Source organism: Anas platyrhynchos, chromosome 1 (genome assembly GCF_047663525.1).
Source record: "Anas platyrhynchos isolate ZD024472 breed Pekin duck chromosome 1, IASCAAS_PekinDuck_T2T, whole genome shotgun sequence".
NCBI lineage: Eukaryota > Metazoa > Chordata > Aves > Anseriformes > Anatidae > Anas > Anas platyrhynchos.
Window position 1 is genome coordinate 175,252,678 of NC_092587.1, and position 13,132 is coordinate 175,265,809.

Genomic DNA, 13,132 nt, shown 5'->3' on the forward strand with positions numbered 1-13,132 from the left:
GTCAAAGTCCAACGAGATTAATATAATAAAAGCAAAAAGATTTCTCCTCAGAGTTATGTGGAAAAGAAGCGGGGCCTGCAAAGGTCCCTCCAGGGAAGGCACCGTCTGGACAGGTCAGTATTTCGTAACGTCTGGGGAAACGTTTGCTCTGAAGCCCAAGTCACCCCCGTATGCGCGCACACCTGCTCCGAGGAGACACAGGAATTCAGTGCTAACGAACTAGACGCAGAAATTTACGATCATGGCGTGAAAAGACCCACAAAACCTGGGTTATTTCGGAAAGTTTCAGAGCCCCCGCAAAGCAGGTGGAGAGAAATTGAAGCCTCACCTCTTCCTCATTTCATCACTCAAGTTCCTGAGTCTTTTGCAGAACTAACGAGGGAACGGCTGCTGCGTGGCTGCATCCCTGCGCTGCACAGCCGGGGCTCCTCCCGTGGGACCCTACAGCGCCCCAGCTGCAGGGGGAAGGTGTACACACGCAGGGTTCTCCTCCCCTGAACTCCGATCTTCTCCATTCACATGACTTCCAAGAAACTCAAGTACCTCCATAAGAAAGGACCTCGGTTGCTCTGAGTTTCCTCTGTAGACTGGTACCATGACCAAGGTAATACAGGGGGAGGTTGCTTTACAGATTTTCTAAGCCATCCCTTCACTTGTCCTCCAGCTTCCTTTGTTTTTCTTTTTTTTTTCCACTCACCTAACACTTGATCTAATTGTGATTACGAAGGCTGATTTGTCTGATTGCAAAGTCTCAGTTTCCAACCAGCCGTGGTTGGCTGTGATCACGATGCAATGAATGTATTTCAGAATTGTGGCTGGGAAGATCAACAAACACACACAACAACACCATGCCTTCTGTCAAACTTCGAGCAGAGGCTTTTCTACATGCACCCTTCAGGGCTGCACACCCCATTTGCATCTTTCCAACACCACAGACCTCAGAAAAACTGGTCAAAACTAACCGAGAAAGAGATCAGCACAAGCATCCTGTTGCTGAGAAAGGCTTCCAGCACAGCTATGTTAGGAATGGGAGAGCTGGTGCCTTTCACAGAGGCAGAAATTCGGAGTTTTAGCCTTCTCATCCTGGCTTCTGGTCCTGCAGAAACTCAAGGGACCTGACGCTGCGTCCCTGGGGTCAAGCCAACATTGTGAGCTACACGTGGTGCCTACTGATTCATAACCCAAGAGAAAATAGGAAAATAAAAAAGCAAAGAACACAAAAAGAGTCCTTATCTATCTGACCTTACCACCCCCACAACCCTTCTTTCTCTGCCACCCAGAGGATGCATCCCTCTGACTAAAACCCCATCATTTAAAGAGCAGGTAACACAGAAACGTTTTACCACACACCAAAGCAAACTCTACTCGCTGCTGGCTACTCAACACACAAACAGATGAAAAAATAAAAACACAAACAGTCTGGGAGCCACACCATCACATGGGGAAGAAAAGAGCGTCAAATCGGTCAAAATGGCTGAAACTAATCTGCCCAGTTTCAGTTCTAATACAATTTTGATGCATGGAGTACTCAGTTCTCTAAAATCTGATGCAGAGGAAGATATTTTTAGGGTCTAGCGTCAATAAAGTAACTACACTGTAATAACATATTTAGCTTTAAATATCATGAGGTGCAGATAAAAATCTCTCTTAAAACACACATTTCAATGTGCTTTTTCTGTTGTTTTAATTTCAGAATACACGTGTAATAACTTGTTTGAAGCCACAAATTCCTCAGAAATGGACCCTCAAGTGAATTAGAATGAAAATATATTTATATATATTCTATAGTTTACTCGATTTTACAATAAAAAATCACCAGGTTGAGCAAGATGGCAATTATCTGCCCAGAAAGATGCTCGTGAACTTGTGTGATGTTTAATCCTCCTGCTGCTCATACACTTTTCTGATCTCCTATAGTTGTGGTAGAGGATAAAGAAATGCTCTCCCTGCTCGACTGCGGCTCCCCTAGTTACTATTTTACAGTTCACGCCTCAAGAGTCCAAGCCCTGCTTTCTCTCGAACCACTTGAATCCTGATCTTTACTCAGGTATCTACATAAGGGTCTCGCACAGGCGATTGCAATGAGGAGCGTGTGGCCCCAAGTCCGTTCTTAAGGTACCGCCTGGCTCGCATAATGGCTGTCCGGGGCAGCAAGAGGAGTCATCGCTGGGAGCATCTGCCCCGGCTCGTGGTTTAACTGACAGGAAACCCAGGCGGCGATACCCGGGCTGAGGCACAAGCGGTGCCTCAGCGCGCCTCCGGCTCCCCCGGCCGGGCCCGGCCTCCTGACAGGGCTCTGCTGCCTCACACAAGGAGGAGGAGCTCGGAGACTCCTTCTAGAAAAATAAAAAGTGAAATAAGAGGTGCCCGCGCCTCAAAGACTGAAAAGTGAAATATGTTGAGCTGGTCAGCTGGATGGGGGGGAGTAATGAGGTTGTGCTTGTCACAACATGGCCCCTGAAGGCCTCAAGTTCTGGCCACCAAGTTCTTGTCCACCACAACCAGTCCCGGACCCTTTGGTGTTTGGCCTTCCTCAGACAGGTTTTTAAGCCACTGAAAATCCAAGCGGTTGGGTTTAGATGAACAAGCAAATAAGCAGAAACCTTCAGAGCTGAACCACAGCCAAACACGGCCCCAGCTGGTCTCCCTCACAGGACCATCCTGTCCTACAAAAGGGGACACGTTGGGGGATCTGCAGGGATCCTACCACTAACACCTCTACCTTCCATAAAGGCTGAGGAACCACTGAGGACCAACAGGAGAAGCACAAAGAGTTAACAGGGCCTAAGGAAGCAAAATTAGACACCACAAAGTTTCAGCAAAAAGCAGAAACTCCTGGCAGTGCAGTATCTGGTTTTGGCGGTATTTACGAGAGAAGCAACATCCTATGCTCAGCCTCCCTAAGTCGTCTTCTGCTCTGCCCCAGGTAGCCCCATAACATCGTCTGTCAGAAAACAGCTCCTCAGCCAGCCCAAAACCATCCCTCCAGGTAGGGGGGGGAAAATATCAAGATGGCCTCATATCCTTCCCTCACGAGCGGCCACCTTTTTCTGTCACAGCGGTAGCAAAACCTCTTCTGAGCTCAGTTTTTACATCTCTGCAGGGTCACCCACTGACGCAGTAAAAGACGTATCACTTGAAGCACTTAAAGTAGCTGATATCTAGGAGATTTAACTATTGACTACTAATACAGTCCAGGAACATTTTATGTGTAAATTCAGACACAGTTAAAACAAACAAACAAAATAAAAGCCTTAACTGGATTTCTTGGAGCTTCTGGCATTTTACCCTTTAAGGAACCAAGGGTTTCCATCCCCATAGTGCTCTCCCTCCCCACCCCAGGACGGTTCCTGAATAAAACTGCACACAAAGGGTGACTGGCACTTTTAGAAGAGCAGCCATCTCAAAGTCAGTGCTTTGCTATTTCTTGACGACACCCAGGCTCCAAAATCTCCTGATTTTTAATCAGGAAACTGTTCTGTAACTAGGTTCCTTTGACAAGAGCCTGCTTTGTCCCCAGCTTTCCGTGTGTCTCCATCTGAGCCCTGTGACCAAGGCAAGACTACACATCCCTCCACATCACAGGCCTTGATCTATTCACGTCCTTCAAAGTCAGAAGAAGCCCTGAACAGGGCCCATCACAAACTGAGAGAAAGCCTCAGGAAAAACACATAGCAGAAGCTCGCTTCCGAAATATTTCGAAGTCCACTTTTGACACTAGTCCACCCTTGACAAATACTCAAGTAACCCCGAACGGACAACAAATTAAAAAACATACAGAGAAATGGTTGCTCAAAAGCCTTTCCAAACAAAAAGAAAGCCTTGCAGCATGATCTGAACCTTACTAAATTCTGCTGGATTGGCAAAAGGACTTAGAAGAGGACAGAAAAAAAAAAAAAAAAAAAAGTATTTTCCATCTCAGATTCCAACAATACTATGTAGCCAACAGCATTTTATAGATTTGCTTCTCAGTTTGTAAGTCACGTTGGTCATATCTTGCAACATGTACTGGCAGGATTCAGTGTTTTCCTACGAAAACCGGGGTGGCAGATGTTGACACCGATCCAGCAATGGTTTACTCTCGAGCTGGATATTCTTTTTTAACCCTGAAAGTTCATCTGTGCCCTGCTAACAAGCCACAGATATTACAGCAAACAAAGTTTTGTATGTCATTATTTTCGTGGTATATTGTATTAGCATAACATGAGCATGTCACTAAGCATAATGCAAAGTATATTGTTTATACACTATTAAATTAGTCAAAAATTCATGTAGCACAAGTATAGGGCTAGAATAACGGTAAGAGTGTTCCTTTATGAGTCATTGTCATTTTGGGGCAACTAAAGACTGTCAAAACACACAAACATTGAAAATTTAAACAAAAAACAGAAAGGACAACATTGTGGTATCTGCATTTATAAAAATTAAGAAAGCAAGGCAGAAATCAGGATTCCTTAATTCTTACAAAGTTGAAACCTCATTCCTTGAAGAAGCTGCTGCAGCACGGCACCACCACGATGCTCCGAGGAGCCTGCTAAGACACTTCTTCAGCTACCTCAGTTACAGCTAAGAAGGGAGGAGTGGTCTCCACAGATCTCCTTTTCCTGCAAAACAGCTCTGAGTCAACTTGTTTTGTGCCTCCAGAAGTGCTAAGCCGACTGCCTTGCTCCCACTGTGTTTTTCCGGGTAGGTAGGAGGAATCACGCCTCAGCGAAGCGCCGCGTAGAGAGGAGCAAAAGCGAAACCAAGCGAGGCGACATCCACTGACCAGCCTCCCCCAGGCACCCAGAAACCAGCTGCATCCACGGATTTCTCTTCCCCCCCTTTGCCAGAAGGAAACGTGACTTTTAATCCTATGGTGTCCCTTTAATAAACATCCCAAAGAAGACATTTTCCAGATAACCAAGGAATTTTTTACAGTGTTGACTTACCGAGCAGAGCACAGTAACCAGCTTATAACTGTTTGCACTGCGAGGCAGTACAGTGCAATGAGTTAATAATTTATCGCAGCACAGCTCCTGGCAACTGCCCATAATCAACTTTTCAAATTCTTCCCAGTTTTTATAGGTTTTGCAAGAATATAGCATCCCTGGAGCTTCAGCTCTATCTTCACGTTTTCCAGCCGAGGTAAGAGCTTTGATCTTCCCCAACACCTGCTTTTCTCTCGGACCGTTTCAGGCTCAGAGCAAAGGTCATCATTTCATTTCAATAACCCGATTTAGCAGACAGGAATAACTAGAATATTTCTAACAAAGCAAGATGGTAACAACATTCTTTCAGAAAGCTGCAGCAGCACAGTTCTCAACCCCGTGTTTCCTTCCCCCTCTTCTCCCAGAAGGAAAAGGAACAAAGAAGACGAAGCTTCGCCCTCCACCCAAAACATTGCAGACTTTTACTTACACATTCCCCAACCAACACGCAAAAACCTTTTCCTCCCAGTTTCTATTACCAAGACGTACCCCACTACATAACTTCCAACAAAACCTAATTTATCAGTGAACAAACCCCTCTCGGCCAGAAGGATCTAGATGTACGCTTCAGACAATTCATTTGGAAAACAAGCTTTTAATGGTTTAAAAATGGGGTACCCAGATATCTCTTCACAACATGCTGTCTTCACTGAAGCTTTGGCTGCAGACAATTGCCCTGTCCCAAGGAAAATTGTGCCAGTTCATCCTCCCCCTTATTTTTGAGCCCCGTGGTACGAAAAATCCCACAAAACGCCCGGCTCCACTGCTCCTAAATCAGTCCCAGCCTGCTTCAGCCAACGAGCCAGGCAATTTTGCATGGCACGAGCCCTCATTTGCTAACGTGGCTGCTCTTAGCCGAAGCAGATAAGGCATTGCTCACCCGAACAGTTCAGACTGTGGATGGGAGGGGAGGGCAATAAAACACGGGGTAAAACCCATGGTACCACAGAGGGGAAAAAGAAGGTGGTACAGCAAACAGCGGGGAGGCAGCTGCAGGGGTAATCCCACAGCCTCAACCTTGGCACAACCATGCTAAGTTTGAAACAAATTAGCCTGGTGCAAGCTTGCAAATGCACAAAAACACACATCTAGAGTTGAAATCCCAACTCCAGCTCAACCTGCTGCTGAGTCAAGAAGCTAAGGGCCACAGCAGATGCCACCTTGCAGAAGGGGAGCTGTAAAGGTTTACCTTTGAGCAAAACTCGCTCTCTCCAAAGCTCCCTTCTGCGCTGCAGGGCACATCCATCCACCTGAAGCACCGCTGCGTGGGTTTAACGGGCCGTGTGGCGAAGCAACGGGGGTGGTTACGCCTGTAACCTGCAGTTCTGAGTAAAAACCAGCAGCTGGGGTCAGGCCCAAGCACATTTGACGTGCACGTCAGCCTGGGAAACACAAGCTGCAGCGACAGCAGCGAGCACTGGCATCACTTCCCCAGCCAGGCTGCAGGCACCGAGCTCGTCCACGACAGGCGGAGCCACAAGAGCTTCTCCAAACGCAGCAAAAATGAACTCACAAAACCTTCCCACTGATTTTTTTTTTAAATTATTTTTTTTTATTTTTTCAACAGGCTTGCAAGGGGACACAGGAGAAACCCAGCAGTTCACACCCGCGTGCAGCTCAGGATCGGTGGTTTACAAAGCCTGGCAGCAGCACAAGCTAACAAAATCTTCCCTAAGTCCACCTGAAGACAGGGCACGTGTAAGAGAAGCTTTAAACATTGCAAACGCCAGAATCAATCCACAAAATACATCCTTTTTACTACAAGGCTTAGAACCTATTGCATCTTTTCTGTAACTATCCCTGCTGTTTTTAACATGGAGTCCTTGTTTTACGGCTTGGCAAAGGTTTCCTGACATTTGTTACTGTTGAGAATTATTTCTACTCCATTGCCACCGAAGCACCATTTCACACAGCTCGTTTGAGGGATCGTATTAAAAGACAATTAGCTTTTCACAACAACAAATGGTCGAATATTGTATTACCTAAAACATATATAATTACCAGAAGTGCACATTTAGGACATTTTTCTACCAATGGTAATTATCTTCTCAGTTTTCCTCAGGACACCCCCCCTCCTCCCCAGTCCGTTTGTACACGGTCTGAATTACTGGCTCTCTACACTGCAGCTCCATCAGACAAAATTTTACGTCTCTTAGGTGCTTCAAAAGCAACTTTTTAGTGTTGTTTTTAGCTGATAGTGGAAGAAATACACTTTTCAAACTGAAAAGGTTCGGTATTTTTTAAAAAGCTGCAAGCTCTACCTAGTTTCAAGTTCGCCTGCCTGCTGTTTCTCAACACCGAGAGTTTCATTTTCATTCATATGTCTAAACCACCTTTTGGAAAGAAAAAAAGTCCCCAAACAGACACTTCCTCTCTGCAGTTCCTTCTTTTCTCTTTTTGAAATAAACAGAAGTATTTAAAACAAAAAAAAATAAGGCAGGATTCCACTCTCTGAATACCAGAGCAGAGAGCATCTGGAGAGCCCTGCTGAGCTCCCAGATCTCCACGAGCTGGCTTAGAGGTGCCTGTGGCCAGCAAAGCAAACTCTTGCCATTTGTGTAAGTTTGCCACACTCCCTGCTCCACAGCACGTAAATGTTTAAATTATTTTCTTGATAGCTAAGTCCCTCGTTCAGCTCCCATGCTTATTTTACAGGCATTGTTACAATTTTTGAATAGCTACGGGGAACAAATAGTTTACAGAGGCTCTGGAGAGGGGAAAAAAAAAAACAGCACGAAACAGCAAACCTACCAAGAGCAAGGGGGTGGGTAACGTTAACAAACCACCTCCCACTGATATTCCTAGGCCAGATTCTGCCTTCAGCAGGCAACGTCCAAGTCCTGGTGCCTTCAAGGTACGGCTTTCAAGAACGCTGTTCCTCAGAGGGTCTTCTGCTTGGAGAGACAACGTCCACTAAAAACAAACCGTGCCATCACAGCCTTGGGAAACTGCTCGCTAGCTCCAAAAATATCTAGCAGGGCACGCAGACAGAGGAGAAACCTAACAGCACCCTTGTCAACTTGCTTTTAACTTGAAATTGAGTCTCGGTGGAAGAGCAGGTTAAACATTAATCCCCTGACAGTGGTCAGCCCTAGGTATCACAAGTCGTAACCGTAGTTTCACAATCGCACGTTGCTGTTTCTTTCCCTGGCTGCAATATAAAACTGAACAAACACTGCGATAACTGGGAACCGGGGAACAGCACAAGTGACTTGATACAACACTTGTGAAAGCAAAGGAGCTTTCTCCCAACCTGCCGGTTTCATGAAGGGCCAAAACACCCCGTGAGAAACATCAGGAATTCTAGGAAAACACAGAGACTGCTGAAACTGTATGTGCAGCCACAGTATGTATTAACGTGCTCTTTTTCTCTCAAGAGCTGACGCAGTTTGCATGCAGCTCACCCCCTTCTTCCATTCTGAAAAAGTCTCGTACGGCAAAACATTTCTACTGAGCTCACTTCAGAAGTCAAACCACCACCACGCAAGAAGACAAATTAGGTAAACGTGAAAGAAGCTCTCAGACAAAGTCAGGAGACAGCGCATTAACAGTAACCACTCAAGAAGTGCAAAACATGCCCTTCAAAATACAAAAATATATGTATCCGGTATATTCACACAGAAATGTTGATGATTAGCTAAATATAGGGTGTTCTGGAAATAGCCTAAAACTAATTATAGAAGCAAACAGTGACATTCAATCCATCTAAAAGCAACTCTTTCCCACAGTTTCCAACCTATGTATTTGGTATCATTATTCCTAGGAAATTAGCTGGGCTGTACAAAATTTCTCCACGATACATGAAAAAAAGGGTTGTGCATCCCAGTTTGAGAACTGAAGGCAGCTCGGAGGCTAACAAAACAGGCATCGTCTCCACATTAAGATCCTCACCCAACCCAAAGTCAGCCGTGAGCCAAGGTGAGAGATCTCCTTCAGGCCAGATATAGGACTGCACAATCCATCCCTAAAGGCAGCTGTGAGGTATTTAAGGCCTAAAACACATCCAGGTAAGCATGCATAAGCTTCAGTCCCTATCTAATGGGATCTGTTAGCACACAGACTGACACAGCCAGGGGCTTTGCCAGAAGCCAGGCCCATACTGAAGAACAAACCATTTTTACCCCTGCAGAGCTCAGCCCCTTCATGTCAGGGGAGGGAGAAAGTCTAGAGCATTTCACATCGCTGCTGCAGACTTTTGATAAGCAAAAGACCTCCAATTTCAGTACGCATAGTCTCTCAAACGCTTTATCTGGGAAGGAACATTTAAATAAGATTTAAGAAGGCAAATAATCTCTAAAGCACATCAGTGGCATTAAGAGGATAAGGACGGTAAATCACTGGGGTATCGCCGCTAAGTTTCAGCGCTCACGGAGAGGGGCATAACCAGGGCTGGAAGCATGAACTCCACCTCCTGCCACTCCTCTACTGAATCACTCCAGAGGAAAGTTCTTATTGCTCTTTGCACACCCAACAAAACTCAAGAGAGTTACCAAAACTGTCAGCAAAACCAACAAAATCTGCCAGGGAAATCCGAGAAACTTTTAGTAACACTTGCAAGAAGTGAAAGCTGTTTTGGAGATCAAAGCTTCTTATCTGATACAAGGGTAAATCCTGAATTTATGTTACAGAGCCTTTGCTAGCAGCTCACCTAGCACAGGTCGACCGTAGTCCCCACCCTTGAACACAGCTCTGCTGAAAAGAAAGAGAAAGGCATAGATACACCTCGTGCATTTTTCTCAAGCACACAAGTGTCCGAAGAGGAAAGCACAACACCACTGAAGCATGAGTTTGTAGCAATACTGAAACATCAGGCTATACTAGGCCAGCAACATTCTTAAAATCTGTGCTTTTTTTTTCCCCCCTCTCTTCTCTTGTTTGAGTGCCAAGATCATGGACTTGGCAATTCTATCAGTCAGCGGATGAAAAAAAAAAAAGAGCACATTAGAAAACAGGCATTTCTGTAAAAGCATGGGCCTGGAAATAATGTCCAAGCTAATTGGCATCTTATGATACCACTCCCATGGCTCATCTCTCATCAGCCACAAATCCAATCCAAATAGAAAGATCCCTGCCTAAGGGAGGGGGGTGAGGGAGAGAAGAGGGGTTCCTTTTTTTTTTTTTCTCCCCCCCGAGACAGAAACAAACGTAGTCCTGGCGTAGCCCTCGCCCGGCAGCAGGACAGCTTGAACATGGCAGCCTTGCCTTCAAAGAGGAACTGCTCCTCCGCGAAGCCCTGCTCAAGGGAAAGCAGTGGCAGCTCCTCACCCTTTCGCACAGAAAATAAGCTCTGCCCAAGATAAGCAGCTGGGGCTTGGGAGTCGACTTCGGGCTGGATAGCTGAAACGTCGAGGCTGGCTGTCTTGATGGGGTCCGGTACACAAAAAAAAAAATAATAAAAAAGAAGCGGAGGAAAGAGGTAAGGAAAGGGAGGCTCACGCTCTGTCGGCTGCGAGCGCGGCAGACGGTTGTTACCTCAGTCCTAAGGTCCGAAAATAAAACTCATGATGAAGAAAACGGGAGATGCAAAGCTGTTAAAGAATTCTTCAGTAAGAAGCTTCTACCTCCTACTGAAAACATTTTTTTCCCCAAGCAGTCCCTCTGTAGCTTTATCGTTTCCTCCGTGGATTTGTCAGAGCGAAACAACGCACCAAGTAAATTCCCAAAGGCCTTACAAAAAAAAAGTTGCTTTAAGACAGAAAAAAATGCAGAACGTAAAATCAAAAGACAGTGACAACACACCATACGGTAAGGTGCAGAAGGAAGATACAGGCGGTGGCTGGGAAGGGCTGACGATAAGAGGCTCTCACCCCGAACATGACCGCTTCATGGGCGCTCTCTCCCTCCCTCCCCTGTCACAGCATTAAGCAAGCCTCCATTACGCTGTCAGATACGAGCTGCGGGCAGCAAACGAAACGGGGAAGTATCCCCCCTGTGCCTACCAGTTTGAGCCCCCTGGCACTGCGTTTCCAGAAGATGTTTGGCTTCGTTTCTCAACTGAGAGGCTGAAACACGGGGTCCGAAGTTACCTGCGCGACCCACGCTCCTACAGATCTTAGCGTCCATTTCTGCTCAGCTGCCAACACGGTGGGAACACTCCTTCGTCCACAAGACTCCAGAAGTATATAATTAAAGAGTACCAAGGTGTTTTTCCTCCACCGAAAGCTGAGAAGTAGCTCGGCGCAGCACAACCGCCTCGGGGACTTTCCCGTTCGCCTTCCACCACCACTAACCCCATTTTTATACGTGCCCGGTCCCTCCACCACAGGCGTGATCCCCATTATCATCACTTCCCAGTAATTCCCAGGGGAAAAGCGAGCACCTGCCCGTTTTTAGGGCTGGCAGGATTTACCCTGCTTTATTTAAGCAGCACCCAGAGGCTGCTTGGGCAGAAGCAGCGGGGCGTCGAGCGCGACCCACCTTCAGCCCCTCCGAGCCCCATGTTGAGGCAGAGCAAAGGTGCTGGCAGACGAGGAGCTGTTAAAAAACCACCACCACTTCCCAAACTGCTGGAAAACACCGAAGAGGGACACGCACAACCACGGTCCCTCCACAGCGCTCCCCTCCCCAGCGCCGCTTCTCCCCCGTCCCCCCCCTCCCCGGAGCCCTCCCTGGCAGCGGGGAGCTCCCCCGGGCCCCCCTCGGCGGGGCTGGCAGCGCTCCCCCCGCCCAGCCCGGCACGTACCGGGCCGCCCCGCAGCTCCTCCGTGCACTTAAAATGGCTCCTGCCGAAAGGGGGGGAAGTGGTGCCCGGGCCCCGGCCGGTGACTCACCGCGGGGCCGGGCTGGGCTCGGCCCGGCTCAGCTCGGCTCGGCACGCCCCGGGCGGCGGCCGCCTCACGGCCGGGCTCGGCCCGCAGGTGGCGGCGACGACCCCGGGTTTCGGTGCCCGCTGTGCCCCGCCGGGCAGGTGCGGCCTTGGTGCCCTGCTGGGTCCCCACATGTGTCCTGGCCCCAGGGCAAAGCCCTTTTTGGCACCTCAGCTCGCCCGTCCCTGTCCTCAAAGCCGTGTCTTTGCCTCACGTCCTGCCTCAGCCACCCTCATGACACACAAGATGTCCCACAGCCACTTCTGTTTGGTACCCACCACAGTGCTCACACTAAACCCCCCAAAAAATAAAACCTAGGGAGCACCCCAAATCACCCAGGGAGACACAGTCCCCACACCATTTTTCACCAACTCAGTGAGATCCGTGGCACCCGCGTCCCTCAGGCTTTTGACAGCATCTCAGTGAACTTCTCACACGCTCCTCACCCCTGTAGCACCTCAACACCTGGGGCTTGTGAGAATATCTCAGTGAATTTCCAGCATGCTCCTCATCTTCCTAACCCAAATGTGGTGCTAAATAAGCACCCGATCAACACAGTCCAGCCCCAAGCCACCCAACATGCAGAGGAAAGCAACTTGAAGGCTGTGGATGGGGCTTATAGATACAATAAGGACAGATTTCTTTCCCTCCTGCGTTGGTGGGAAGGGTAAGCACAAGCAGGGTTTGCAGGCTGGCACGTGCATTCAACTTCCACTACAAAGCTAATTTCCAGAAGGACAGCGTCCAACGTGCCACTTCGGAACCACAAAGCATGGGGATGGCATGGCACAGACCCCAAACCGTGCAGACAGGAGGGGGTAACCAGAGGAAAGAAGGCAGCTGAGGTGACTTTGTACACTTGTACCAAGACAGGCATAAAAGCCTTAAGCTGCCTCTAGCAAACAAATGGAAAAAACTTCAAACATGAGTGAATGTTGCAGTAATTAAACACCCCCTAGTAATAATTAAACATCAGTCCAACAGGTGATTCACTGAGCAAAACTCATTGTCTTAGGGACATTAATATCTCCAACTACTGTACAGGTTCAGTAACCGAAAAGAAAATTCCAGTTTTACTTGCAATTAATTTGGTCCCTATGATATCTTCTGCATGGCAAAAGTGGCTCCCAGTTTACTGTGTAAGGAACAGATACGCAGGTATTATTTTAATAAACATTTTTTATCCCATTACTTTGCAGCCTACTTTAGAGGAAGACTTGAAGAAAACAACAGCAAGCAGAGCAGCAGAAGAGTTTTTGTTGTTTTGTTTTTTTTTTCTTCTATGATTTACCAAGTAGTCACCACTTAAGTCACTACTCACGTAGCTTCACTACAGCTCTTTATCAAAATGTGTCT

General features: G+C 47.3%; 1 protein-coding gene across 4 annotated transcripts in view; it reads right to left on the bottom strand.

Moving 5' to 3' along the window:
• The window catches only part of ELF1 (E74 like ETS transcription factor 1), a 73,975-nt gene that overhangs the window by 40,792 nt on the left and 20,051 nt on the right, over positions 1-13,132 (bottom strand). The window contains exon 1 of one of the 4 annotated variants that reach the window (XM_072032516.1): positions 11,653-11,810. The exons of 2 other annotated variants lie outside the window; for them this stretch is intronic. The gene's annotated coding sequence lies outside the window, so the exon portion shown is untranslated. Of the gene's footprint in view, positions 1-6,159; positions 6,292-11,652; positions 11,811-13,132 lie in introns of those variants that run through there. One more of the 4 variants, XM_072032518.1, reaches the window with a different exon arrangement.